Source organism: Vipera ursinii (assembly GCF_947247035.1).
Source record: "Vipera ursinii genome assembly, chromosome: 10".
NCBI classification, from domain to species: Eukaryota; Metazoa; Chordata; class Lepidosauria; order Squamata; family Viperidae; genus Vipera; species Vipera ursinii.
The window spans coordinates 20,680,329-20,693,669 of NC_139520.1; positions in this window are offsets into that span (position 1 = coordinate 20,680,329).

Below are 13,341 nucleotides of genomic sequence, written 5' to 3' on the forward strand. Positions count from 1 at the left end.
TTTGCAAAGTGCAAAGCGCCCTCGCAACTCGCAACCCCCAAAATATATTACTCTTAAGTCCGGCAATGGAATTTCAGTAGCTTATTTCACATTATTTCAGTGCTTTTCAAAATTCAGAACTTCCTTCGGCAAAATGAATAAATGTTAAATGAAGAAATTGACGTTTTTCTGTAGGCTGAATATCCTAAATTTTTGTGGGGAAAAAAAAATCTTTAAAAAGTTGATTCCTGAACTCATTTACTAGATGACGTTCTGATTTTTTTGGAAAGCCGCAAATAACTTTTCTGTCTTTTAAGTCGGTTTGCCTCTGTCCAGCAGGGAGCAGCCTTTGATTAAAATATGGACCCACCTTTGAAAAAGGAAGCTTCCTAGTCATTATTTCAGTTTTCTTCTTCCCAAACCACATCCACAGCCCATAATGAACCATCTTTCTGGGCTGTTCCACTGAGGCTTCAATTTAGGGACCAGTATCTTTAACTATCGCTCTGCATAAACTTCCCTGCATTTGGAAAGCTAGCTTCTCAAGAAGAAAGGATGTCCACAGAATTTTTTCTGCTTCCACCCCTTTAAGGATACAAATCTTGCGCAAAGAAAACACATTCCCGTTTTGTGATAGTGAAAACATTTTGGAAGACCTCACCGTGCAGCTGAGACGGAAGATATGCCATTTGTTTTTGTTTGTTGTTGTGTTTTTTTAAAAAATGGAATTACGTACAGCGTGGAATCTGGAACCGTCCAAAACATCTATTTGCCAAAGTGGTAGCAAAAGAGGAATGACCGTGGACGGTGTCTGACTGGTCAACTTCTCAGAATGGATAACTTATTTATGGCCTTCCTTCTAACAATATTTGTAAAACTTGGCAATCTGCGACTGATGGAGTCCAGCTGCAAGTCCAGCTGGGATCCAGATGTTTTCAAACATCTGTACATCTGTTGCTTTAGAATTGGGCTTCCATGGCACGGGGAGAAAATAAGTGAAAATGACTGTTTTTCTCTCCACCAAGTTGGCGAATGAACATCTTTCGGGGCAAATCGATCAAAGAAACTGGGAAGAAGGGCACTTATAGTTAATTTTTTTTTCCTTACGAATATGGAGATTCGCTCTGCTATATTTTTGCATTTCAGTTTCCTCTTGGAAACTCAATCTTGCTCCTGCTGGAAATGGGGAACAGAAAGACAAGGGTGTCCGTGCTACGTGGGACACTTGAAAGAAGTTCAAGAACAGTCTGCATTTCAGGATGGAGCGGAAGAAAATTTAATTTCTCCCGAGCCAGGTGGGCACAGCCCTCCTTTTCCCTCTGTTTCATTTGGCAGCACACTTCCTTCTTGCACGAAATGGCAAGAGAAACCCTGTCCAAATCACACCTTGGCAGGGGGAAAAATAATGGAATTCTTCAAATTTAAGCTACTAAGAAAACAGCAGCCGAAGGTTCATTGTGTTCTTCCAAATACTCCCCCATCTTTTCTTCACCGAGAAAAGTTAGAAATTATAAAGTTATTTTTCACACTTCATCAATGGCCTTTGGGCTTCTTCAGCTCCTCTATTCCCTCCACAGGCTTGGAGTCGTTGGCCCAGGGGCTTAAATTTGGGTGGGTGGTTTCCTTCCATGGGCATCTGCCTCTTCTTCAGGTTTCCTGGACCGCTGGTGGAATACTGAGTTGCTTAAAAGCAAAGAAGTTGGCCATTTTTTAAAAGTGTTCCCTGTGGTGATGACAGTTGTAGGGATGAACCAGTTGGATTGCACAAACGCTTTGCAGAGGCAGAAAAATAGCTCAGAAAGTACCAAGGCTACAGTCTTCCTCCTCCTCCTCCTCCTCCAAAATTGCTAAGGTCACTAAAAGTCAAGGGGTGTGTGTGTGTGGGGGGGGGGGGGGGTAACTGTCTCTTTAATTTCTGTGCTTGCCTGAAATAATTCTTTCATCCTTAGATTTTGCTGCAGTCTGTCCCAAATGTCTCAGATGAGGGCTGGCATTTTGCACCTTAATTTCAGGATGGATCTTGTATTCCCAGGACCATGTGGCCCGTGACAGCTGCGATCTTTGCATCTAAAGCTCGCACTTCGTACCTACAAAATCCCACCCTCCTTTTGTGTCTTTTCAGTTCCCAACTCTGACCTCCGTTTCTACTTTTGTTTGTGTTTTTCTTAATTCTCCCTAATACAAATGATCAGGTAATTTCCACTTAAGTATGGAGAAACTTGAGGAATAGCTTGTTTTGCTGATACAGACAGGTCAAACACAAGGCCCGGGGGCCAGATCTGGCCCGCGAAGTGGTTTCATGTGACCCGCAAAGCCATCCTGGAAACAGTGAGGGAATGCACCCCAGCTGCCTTGGCACTTGCCCCGGTCCCATCTCCTTCTGCCAGAGGCCCTCAGATCTGTCCCACTCCTGCCCAGGCCCCCATAGGCACCCTTGATGCCAACGATGTAGAGCTGGCCATGCCCACCCAGTAGGCCATACACAGTCTAGCCATGCCCACCCAGTAGGCCACGCCCACCCTGGCCACACCCACCTGGCTCCTTGAGGGCAACCGCAATGCTGATGCGGCCTTCAATGAAATTGAGTTTGGCACCCCTGTGCTAATACTTTGGGGAGTTTCAGAGTGACCCCTAGTGGTCACAAGCAGTGGCTTGGGCAGTGGGATCTCCCAAATAGAACCTCAGAAAGGTCCGAGCGAGATGTACCTGGCGGAGGGTTGCTTGGTTCCTTATTTCTTCCTGCCCTCTTCCTTGTAAGGGAAGAGACCTTGGAGGTCTTCTTGCCCACCCCCCCTGCATAAAATCAGGAACCCTTATGTCATCCTGGATCAATAGTTGTCCAATCTCTTCTTGAAAACCTCCAGTGACGGAGCATCCACAACTTCTGGAGGCAAGTCGTTCCACTGGTTAATTCTTCTCGCTGACGGGACATTTCTCTTTAGTTCCAGGTTGCTTCTCTCCTTGATAAATTTCCATCTGTTTCCATTTCTTGTCCTGCCTTCTGGTGCTTTGGAGAATAAGTTGACCCCCTCTGCTTTGTGGCTACCCCTCGGATATTGGAAGAGAACTATCATGTCACCCTTAGTCCTTCTTTTCATTAGACTAGACCAGGGGTCGGCAACCTTGGCTCTTTTATGACTCGTGGACTTCAACTCCCAGAATTCCTGAGCCAGCTATGCTGGCTCAGGAATTCTGCGAGTTGAAGTCCACGAGTCATAAAAGAGCCAAGGTTGCCGACCCCTGGACTAGACATACCCAGTTCCCTTAACTATTCATTGTATGGTTTAGAAGAAAGCTGTTGAAAGAATCAAAGACCCTCATTCAGTCTGGGTTTCCTGAAACAAGGCATTTCCAAGTTGTCGTTTCCAACTTTGCCTTCTTTCTTTTTTCGCTCATTTAAGCTGACTATAATTTTTGGTTTTGACATAAGGATAGACTGCGGTTAACAGAACATGGAAGTTTCCTGTTTTCCTGCTCATCTCTGGGCCATAAATAAATGTCTTGGTGTTATATGATGAATCGTATTTGCTAACTGCACTCTTTACATTTGGCTGATTCAGCTTTGCCCAGCCTGGTGCTCTCCAGATGAATGCTGGACTCAGTGCCCATAATTGGCAGCCACTGTGTTGTTTGGGGATTTTAGGCACTAGGGCGAGTTCCTTTGGAAAGTTAAGGAAGGCTAAACCTGCTCCGGTTTAGTGCAAAATCAAAAAATCTGGTCCGTCTACGGCCACGGTCTTTATTTTTCTACTATTTATGTGCCTGGGTGGCAAAAGTCCTTCTACAATGGAAGGCGTAACGGTGACAAAGGAGAGGAATGTTTGAGTGTTCCAACCTTAATACCAACCCCCCCCCCCAAAAAAACCCTGAGGTTTCGCCTTTGGGAAATAAATTATCTTCCATTTTGTACTGTTTTTAAAGCATTGTTTTAAACATATTTGCAAGGGAGAAAGCAGTCCTCCAAAAATCCAGTGCAAGCGAAGTTCATACTGACGCAGCACTAAAGTTTGACGACATCCATTAAATCAACCCCGAGCAGGGGCTGCTAAATCTCTGCCAAACGGCCCAACTGTTAAGCTTTTTTTTTTCCCCTTTACCAAAGTTGTGCTGCCTCTTGGGACACATTTGTGTAACAAATGTTTAAAATCCAACTGTCAAAAAACAGCAAAGGGGAGGGGAAGATTCTTTGTTCCATTTATAGGCGGACTTGAAAAGGGCACACCGCTGAAAAAGACAGCGAGAGATTGCGTTTGGAGGACACCCGTGAGGTTGTGAGGTTGGATCACACCAAAGTTCCATCTAGCCCAGAATTTGGGGGTCACCCAGTAGCCAAACAGCAGCTATTTGAGATGTTCACAAGGAGAGGAGGTGAGGTTTCCAGGCTGCTTTTCAGCAACCGGTATTCTAAGTTTGTTATGTGGATTCTGGAAGTAACATCAGCTATCAGTATTGGTGGCCTTGGATAGCTTGATCTTCTATGGATCTGTCCTTTCAAAACTATTTAAATGGCTGCTGCGGTCACCTCCGATGGTAGTGAAGATCCAAATTCTAACATTTTGAGAGAACATCTGCCGTGCTGTGTGTGATTTGATATATTTCCCTTTATCTGCTTTCCTTGAACCTCAAAAGTCCTGGTTGCTGCATTCTATTCACATATGGGAACTGTTTTCTGCTCTCCAAACATTGGACCTGCTTTTTCCCCCCCTCATCCTTTCCAGTCCTGTCCAACATCTAATCCAATAAACTAATCCAGGAGAGAAGCAACCTGGAACTAAGGAGGAATTTCCTGACAGTGAGAACAATTAATCCGTGGAACGACTTGCCTCCAAAACTCGTGGGTGCTCCAACACTGGAAGTTTTTAAGAAGAGACTGGACAGCTATTTGTCTGAAATTGTATAGGATTTCCTGCCTGAGCAGGGGGTTGGACTAGATGACCTCCAAGGTCCCTTCCAACTTTGTTATTCTATTCTATCTCTTAACTTTACTTGGACTTCTTTTGACCACATTACCAAAACAGATGAGAAGACGTCTAGAATACATTAAGTGGTTGAGATCTGGTCAGGATGATACCCCATCCAGATACTTTATTCTTGATTCCTAGATAGTTGTGAGTAGAGTTTCTAGATCAATGCCTCTTAAGACCCTGATAAGCTTTTCTCTAACCGGAGAAGATAAATGAAATTAACAATCAGTTATCAGAAAAGGGATGGACTTCTCATTTTGGGGTGTATTAAGTTGGGGTTCCTCTGATAAAGTTTCAGTTTTCCACAGACAGATTTAGATCGACTAGGACTGCCAAGTGACTCTATGATCCTAGGACTTTCACACTGATCCCTCAGCAATTTCCAGAGGTCAAAGCAACGGAATGAGAATCCCATCTTTGGCGTAAGGGAGGAGCACAAAAAGAGTCCTACATTTCTGTTGACTTTTGCCCATCTTGAATCATTGCTGAGGTCCCAATAAGGATGTTCCATATTTCTTCTGTGGTCCTTTACTGTAGAGTTCTCTTGATTTTTTTGCCAAACTGTCACGCTACCTCATAGGATGGAGAAGAATTTTGCATGATGTCCAAAGTGGGGTAGAATCACGGTGCCATCATCTTAACATTCGGACGTTATGAAATAAGGGATAGACAAGTTGGTGTCTTCTAGATTTCTTCAACTACAGCTCCCAGAGACCACGGCTGTTGGCCATGATGGTTGGTTACGGAGAGTTATAATTCAAGATACTTGGAAGACCTCAGTGTTCCTTCTTTGTGACTCTCCAGGTTGGTCAATGCTCAGCTGAAACTTAGAGCCATGTCATTAAATGACAAGGCCTTCTAGTCAATCCTCCACGGAAGGAACAAGAAAATATTTTTCTTTCTTCCTGGCATCAGGCTCAGCTCTGTGATTACCTAATGGCCTGTCAATCAACAGCAAGCCATCAGATCTGGATTAGCCTTTGAGGATTGGAGCCACAGACAAGCAAGACTGTCAATTTCAGTTTTTCACTTGTAAGAGTAGGTCAGTGTTGTTGTCCCTCTGTGACTCTCATTCTTGCAAATTTCTCACTTTGGGTTTCTCTTCGCTTCTAATTTGTCCTTTGGTAAGCTGAATCCATCCCAGTCCCTTACTACTGTGAGACTTAATTATTTTTTCTTTCTTTCTTTCTTTCTTTCTTTCTTTCTTTCTTTCTTTCTTTCTTTCTTTCTTTCTTTCTTTCTTTCTTCTTTCTTTCTTTCTCTCTCTTTCTTTCTTTCTTTCTTTCTTTCTTTCTTTCTTTCTTTCTTTCTTTCTTTCTTTCTTTCTTTCTTTCTTCTGTTACAATTTTGGCCCGTTTCTCTGAATGTTCACCCCTTTGCTTGAAAAATTGCTGAATGTGCATCCTTTCTGCTGATCTTCTTCTTTTTTTCTTCCAGAAACAGAATATATTTATTCATGGGGTTTTCCCACATGTGCTTTCTTTGTTCATTCCTTTTTATCACATGGCAATTTTAGGAGAAGGATGAACATAGAATGATAGAGTTGGAAGGGACCTTGGAGGTCTTCTAGCTTGCTTGAGCAGGAGACCCTATACCATTCCAGGCAAATGGCTGTCCAAACTCTTCTTAAAAACCTCCAGTGTTGGAGCCTTCACAGCTTCTCGAGGCAATTCCTTCCACTGATAATCGTTCTGACTGTTAGGAAATTTCTCCTTAGTTCCAGGTTGTTTCTCTTCTCGATGAGTTTCCATCTGTTGCTTCTTGTCCTGCATTCAGGTGCTTTGGAGAATAGGTTGACCCCCCTTTTTCTTTGTGGCCACCCCTCAAATATCGGAATACTGCTATCGTGTCACCTTGATCCTTCTTTCCATTAAACTAGACATACCCAATTTCTGTAATCTGACAATGGAGTGGGGGGGGGGTTGGTTTATCAAATGAACAGGTTATCAAACATGGGGTGAATGGAACTCCCTCCCCTATTTCTATCTGTTGGAACTGTCAAATGATCCAAGCCAATTCTTGTATAAGTCATAAAAGGAAGAATGAACCCAAAATCTGAATTTGGGGCCAATTAACTCAATCTTCTATACTGCTCTGTTCCTTTGTTAGCTTTGGGACCTATTCAAGAATTTGGTTTTAATCTCTGTCATCGTCCAGCGTCTCCTCCTGCATTTTGCTGAGCGTCTTAGATCTCACAGGAGTGGCCTCCGAGAACATCCAGGGGCCGGCGCTAAGATGTTTTCCATGGACTTTTGCCTTTGAAATGCTCTTTTTCTTCTTCAACAGATAATGTTGAAGATGGCCGAGTCTCGGGCTTCGCTCAAAGGCCGTCCCTTGCTGTGAAGAGATGAGAGCATAAACGGTGTATTTATTTGGCTTTGGGGTGGAGTGACATTTCGAAGTGGAATTCGTGGTATTGGACTCCAAGAAACGGCCTTTGTTTGGACAATTATGATCAATCTGAAACTCAAGGGTAGGCGCTCTTAATCGAGATCCCCTTCCATGCTCCGAGCCTGTGAAAATAAAAAATAATTTGAAAAAGAACCCTCAACCACATGGTGTTTTGATAAGCTCCTCTGTGCTGTTTCAGATCAAGGAGGAAGCAAGGAATTCTTGCATGTGTACCCACAGGTAGAGTTGACGGAGCCAAGTTATGGCCGGCGTAGGGATCCTATGTTGTTCTTTTTCACATAAACATTCTAAAAGGATACACTTAGCAGGTTCCGAGGTGATCTGGAGGTTATTTTCATTGGACCGATTCTGCAGATAGGGAAAGGTTGACTGCTTTAGCCTTGCAAAGTCCTACTAATTTTGTGGGCATTTTAAGAATGGCGAATATCTTGTTGGGCCAAATCAAAAACTCAACTCACCCATCACTGGGCTACCCATAGAAGTTCATGGAGAGCTTTTATGAGTTTTATTCATGATCGTGGAGTCAACCACCTTCCCATTTTAGAAATCCTAGTTTACCTACCACTTTCAGCTTTGGCGGCCCTTGTCTCCACCAAGAAACATATAATTCTTTTCAAACCTCCCTCCATCTATCGCAGGAGAGGAACTAATAAAACCAGGATAAAATGATGATAGGATTTGATACGAAAGTTGTTCAGTTTGAACTTCAGAAGTCCAGGTGACTTGACAAATTGGAAAGATCAACTGAACGGCAGCCAAAAAACAATTCTTCTAAGCAATTTGGGCTATTTGGATGCTTCTGAGCATATGCAGAAAAGACTTTGCTCCAACTGGACAATTCCATTCAAATTGCTATCAAACCAGAACAATTTATAGACTCAATTCAAATTGGGTCAGTTTTCCAAACTGAGCTCATGACTCCCCCCCTCCCCCCCGATTCGGACTAAAAGTAGAGAAGAGAACCAATCTGGTGTAGTAGTGAAGGCATCAGGTTAAAACTGGACAAACTTGAGTTCTAGTTCTGCCTTAGTTGAGTGACTTTGGGCCAGTCACTTTCTATCAGCCCCAGGAAGGAGACAATGGCGATCCATTTCTGAAAACTCTTGTCAAGGAAACTTCTGCAGCCTAACCTCCTGCAGCCAAGAAGGCTCCTCACCCATTTGCACCACTCAGGTGACCCTGAGGACACAGGTAAACCTCCAAGTGGCCTCAAGGACTCTCTGAGAGAAGGCAAATGACCAGCTGTCTGCAAGGAGCATAAATCCTTCCATTCCCCACCATCCAGTCAGAGCTGAAGAAGCTTCTTGGATGAGAAGCAAAAGGTCTTCAAAGAAAAAAAACAAAGTCCAGTTGCCTCCTGAAAAAGCACCTTTGGGACAACCCTGACCTGGATGATGGAGAATCTCCATAGACATAAAAGCTTCTCATCTTTCTCCACTACGGGGCAGTTCTCTTCAGTCACAAACCCACCTTCCGCTGCAATGAACTTCTGACCTTCACTGGCCTTATGGCCCAAACGTAGCCCTTAAAAAAAAGGAAAAACCCAGTGGTCCCTGCTCCCAGTTCTCTCTCTCTCTCTCTCTCTCTCTCTCTCCCTCCCTCCCTCCCTCCCTCCCTCCCTCCCTCCCTCTTTTGGAAGGCTACTGCAGTAAAAATGAAGTCAACAGGCAACTTTCCTGTTGTTAAAGCTGAGCCTGTAATCAAAGGGAAACAAGGCATCCTCTTTTTATTTTCTTTCTTTCCCCCCCAAAAAAGATAAGATAGGCAAGGTGATTAATCACTGCATTTCAATGACCAAGCTGGGAATCTGAGTCAGGACCGGTCAGTTCAGCTTGATATAGGACTTGTCCATGAGTACGGCAGGATGGATGGTGGGGAATGAGATGGCGATCCAGGGGGAGCTTTAAAAAATAAAAATCTGGCCCACGGTAAAGAAGAGTTGGGGGGGTGATGTCACACACACACACACACACACACACACACACACACACACACACACACACGATTTCTGTGTTTCAAAGCAACAGAACAGAATAGCAAAAGAAGAGAGTTTGAAGGGACCTGGCAGGTCTTCTAGTCCTGCGTAAAAAAATACATACTTAACGACCACAATTGAGCTCAAAAATTACGTTGCTAAACAAGACCCTCGTTAAGCGAGTTTCACCCCATTTTGCCACCTTCCTTGCCACAGCTGTTAAATGAATCCCTAAGTTAGTGACACAATTGCTCAGTGAGTCTGGCTTCCCCATTGACTCTGCTGCTCAGAAGGTTGCAAAAGAGGATCACGTGACCCCCCCGGGACACTACGACCGTCATAAATACGAGTTAGTTGCCGAGTGCCTGAATTTTGGTCGTTGGGGTGCTGCAATGATCATAAGGGCGAAAAACGGCCACGAGTCCATTTTTTCCGGTGCCGTTGTAACTTTGAACAGTCACTAAACAGACTGTTGTAAATGGAGGACGACCTGTACCGTTTCTGACCAATGGCTGTCCCGTCTCTTCTTAAAAACCTCCCGTGTTGGAGCACCCACAACTTCTGAAAGCAAGGGAAAGCTACGTTATCCTCAACTTCATCTTTATCCTCCTCATCCTCACCTAAGACAGCTTTTCTAAAGTGGAAGCTCATATCAGTAGACCATTTTCTTCTCCAGGGCTTTGCTTAATTTCTGGGTTCAGACGTGCTTTTTTCATATCGAAGCCAGCTGGCCGCAGATCTCATCTGGTTTGGGGCAGGTGAGGGGCGGTTCCAGGTCCTGCCTTGGCAGGTCCAAAGAGGGGCCAAGCCTTCTTCTGCAGCTTCCAAAGCTCAGCTGAGCTGAAAATGGAGGTCTGGTTTTTCTTAACTGCCACCACACCCCGCTCCCAAACTTTCCTCCCCTTCTCCGTCATCTCAGCACAATGGAGCAAATGTTTCAGCCGGGCGGAGGTGGCACCAAGATCTCACCCTGTTAGTTCTGTGGGCCGACTAGTTAAACCACAGTCAGTTCTCCTTCCCCCCCCCCACCTTAAAAAAAAATAAAAGGATGGCAAAGCAGAACATTAGGAGAACATCAGGAGTGTGAAGGAAGCATGAAGAAAGGTGGACTTTGGGAGACGGTTCTCTTGTTAAACCCCTCGGAGATCCCAAACCTCGTTTTGGGCCCTTTAAGCGGCCACACTGAACGTTTGGCTCAGCCGGCCTTGCTAAAAATATTTCCGAACAATTCCTCCACCCTCCGGGTGACAATTCCATATCTCAATAAGGCAGGGAAGTATGTCCATCTGGACTGCCGTCACATTTTTGCAAGTCTTCCAATCCAAACATTTCCCCCCCCCGCCCCTCCGTTTTAGTTGGTCTCCATGCACCATTCGAAGTACAGAGAGAGGGCAGTTTACTAAGGGAGTAAACCCCACGGAGCTGTAGAGCGAGGAGGGTGCTGAATTTGATATCTGTTGCCTGTTTCTTCGGTCGTGCTTACATGTATATAGGTATAGGCGTGTATGTGGGCATATGTGTGTGTGTGACAAAAAGCAATTTGAAAGAGAAAAATAACGTATTCAAGATGGGCAGTGGTTAATATTTATATGTATTTATATGTAAGGGTGTATATATATATATATATATATATATATATATATATATATATATATATATATATATATATATATATATGTGTGTGTGTGTGTGTGTGTGTGTGTATGTATATAGCTATAGGGATGCGGTGGCTCAGTGGGTTAGGACGCTGAGCTTGTCGATCAGAAGGTCAGCAGTTTGGCGGGTCGAATCCCGAGTGCCGCGTAACAGAGTGAGCACCTGTTACTCGTCCCAGCTTCTGCCAACCTAGCAGTTCTAAAGCACATAAAAATGCAAGTAGAATGGGGAACACTCCGGTGGGAAGGTAACAGCGTTCCGTGCGCCTCTGGCGTGTAGTCATGCCGGCCACATGACCACGGAGACGTCCTCGGACAAGCGCTGGCTCTTCGGCTTTGAAACGGAGATGAGCACCGGCCCCTAGAGTCGGAAACGACCAGCACGCATGTGCGGGGGATCCTTTACCTTTACCTTTATATGTGTGTTATGTATGTGTACACGTTTGAGAGCAGGCAACAGTATTTCATTTTTAATCTGTTTATCCTATCATCTCTCTCTCTCTCTTACCTATTATCTATCATCTCTTTGTAGCTATTATCTGTCAGTCTTTCCTATTATCTCTATTATCTGTCTGTCTATCCATCCATCAGTCCATCCTATCATCTCTCTCTCCTGTCTGTCTGTCTGTCTGTCTGTCTGTGTGTCTGTCTGTCTATCTATCTATCTATCTATCTATCTATCTATCTATCTATCTATCTATCTATCTATCTATCTATCTATGGAAAATAGAGAAAAGAAAGAAGAAAGCAAACAAAAAGAGAAAATGGGAAAGGGAAGGAGAAGGGAAGGAAGAAGGGAAGGGAAGGGAAGGAAGGGAAGGACTTCCAGTCTTCATAACATCAGTTACAACTACATTCATATCTAAAGTCTCAGCATCATTTCCTTCTTTCCACTGTCTGCCCTTTCTAACCATTAAGCTTGTTTCTTCAGTCCTGACAGAGAAGCCCCCAGAAATGCTTAGGTGGCATCAGGCAAGTTTATTAAATAAATGAATTCTTTTCCCCCAACCCTCCCAATTGCTTCCTTTGGCTTAAAATGTGCCAGCTCCTAAAATACTTTGCCCAGCGGTCCCCTCGCCCTCAGCTTCCTTGCCTGGGTGTATTTGTGTGTATATTTGAACGTATCTTCTCTTCCGCCATTGCTGACAGGTTGAAATGGTGGCATTCAGGGCCTTAGGTGTTCCTCTTTGGGACGTTTGTCACAACGTCTCTCCCCCTCTCCAAAATATCCTCTTAATTCCCCCCTTCCTGCCCCACCCCGGGCCTCACAATGGCCCCTATTGCTTGGCATGTGCACAACTGCAGATTGTGCCAGATCTAGGGCAGGGTTGAGCTGTTCCCTGACAGCTTCCTGGGTGTGCGATGCATCAATTCCAAGCCATTAACACAACACTGGCACAAGCCACGGAGCCAGACGCCCAAATTGCGCCTGCGGCTGGGAGACTCAGCTCTGTAAAACCATCTTTGCAGCCCATCCTGTACGAAGAAAACACACTTGCCCAGCTGAAGAAACACGGCAACACTTTGAGGGGGTTGGAAAAATTGCCCTATGTGGTTCGGTTTCAAAAGCCTGGAACCGTTTGGATATTTCTTCTTTATTTTTTATTTTTTTTAAAATCTCAGCAGAAAATTGTTTGCAAAATATTCCAGCATTGCAATCCCCTCTCTCCCTGCAAAGCTGAGGATATTTCTGAGTTTCAAGAAGAGAGGAACCAACCAGAGAATTAAACTTTTAATACCACCTCCTGTTCAAAGCATAAGAATGGATCTCTGGCAAATTTTGAGTTAAATCTTCTTGGCATTCTCTCTGTTTTTCTTCTTCCATTTTTCTAGGCTTTTTTTTTTTTGTTCTCCCTTGGCAGTGGTCAAAGTAGTGTGGAGAACGTGACTGGCCCAAAGTCACCCAGATGGCTTTAGCGCCTAAGGTGGGACTAGAACTCACTATCGCCAGGTGATACTTTAGCCCGAAGCTTTCACCATTAGCTCCAACTGGCTGTCCGTTGTGTGGTCTTGGCATTTTTGACCCCTTTCCACAAATGCTCTGATGGGGAGAATTGAGGGAACAGAAAGCGGAGCTGGGTAAAAACAACTATGGAAGATGGTTCTTCCTCCAGCGTCTCACCTTGGCACTCTCCGCGGATCGTGTGCGCACGATGGGAAAACGAAACCCAAAGACACCTGGATCTGGCCCATGTCAGTCCTTCCCGCCCAGACCTCCTCAAGGCCTTCCAGCAGTACTCCCCACTCCAGATAACAAGCACATATGTGAAGATATACATAAGACTCGGCCCTTGAAAGACGTTGTTTTCCTCTTCCCTCCCCCTCCCTCTTTCCTCAACTATCCCATCTCCTAGTT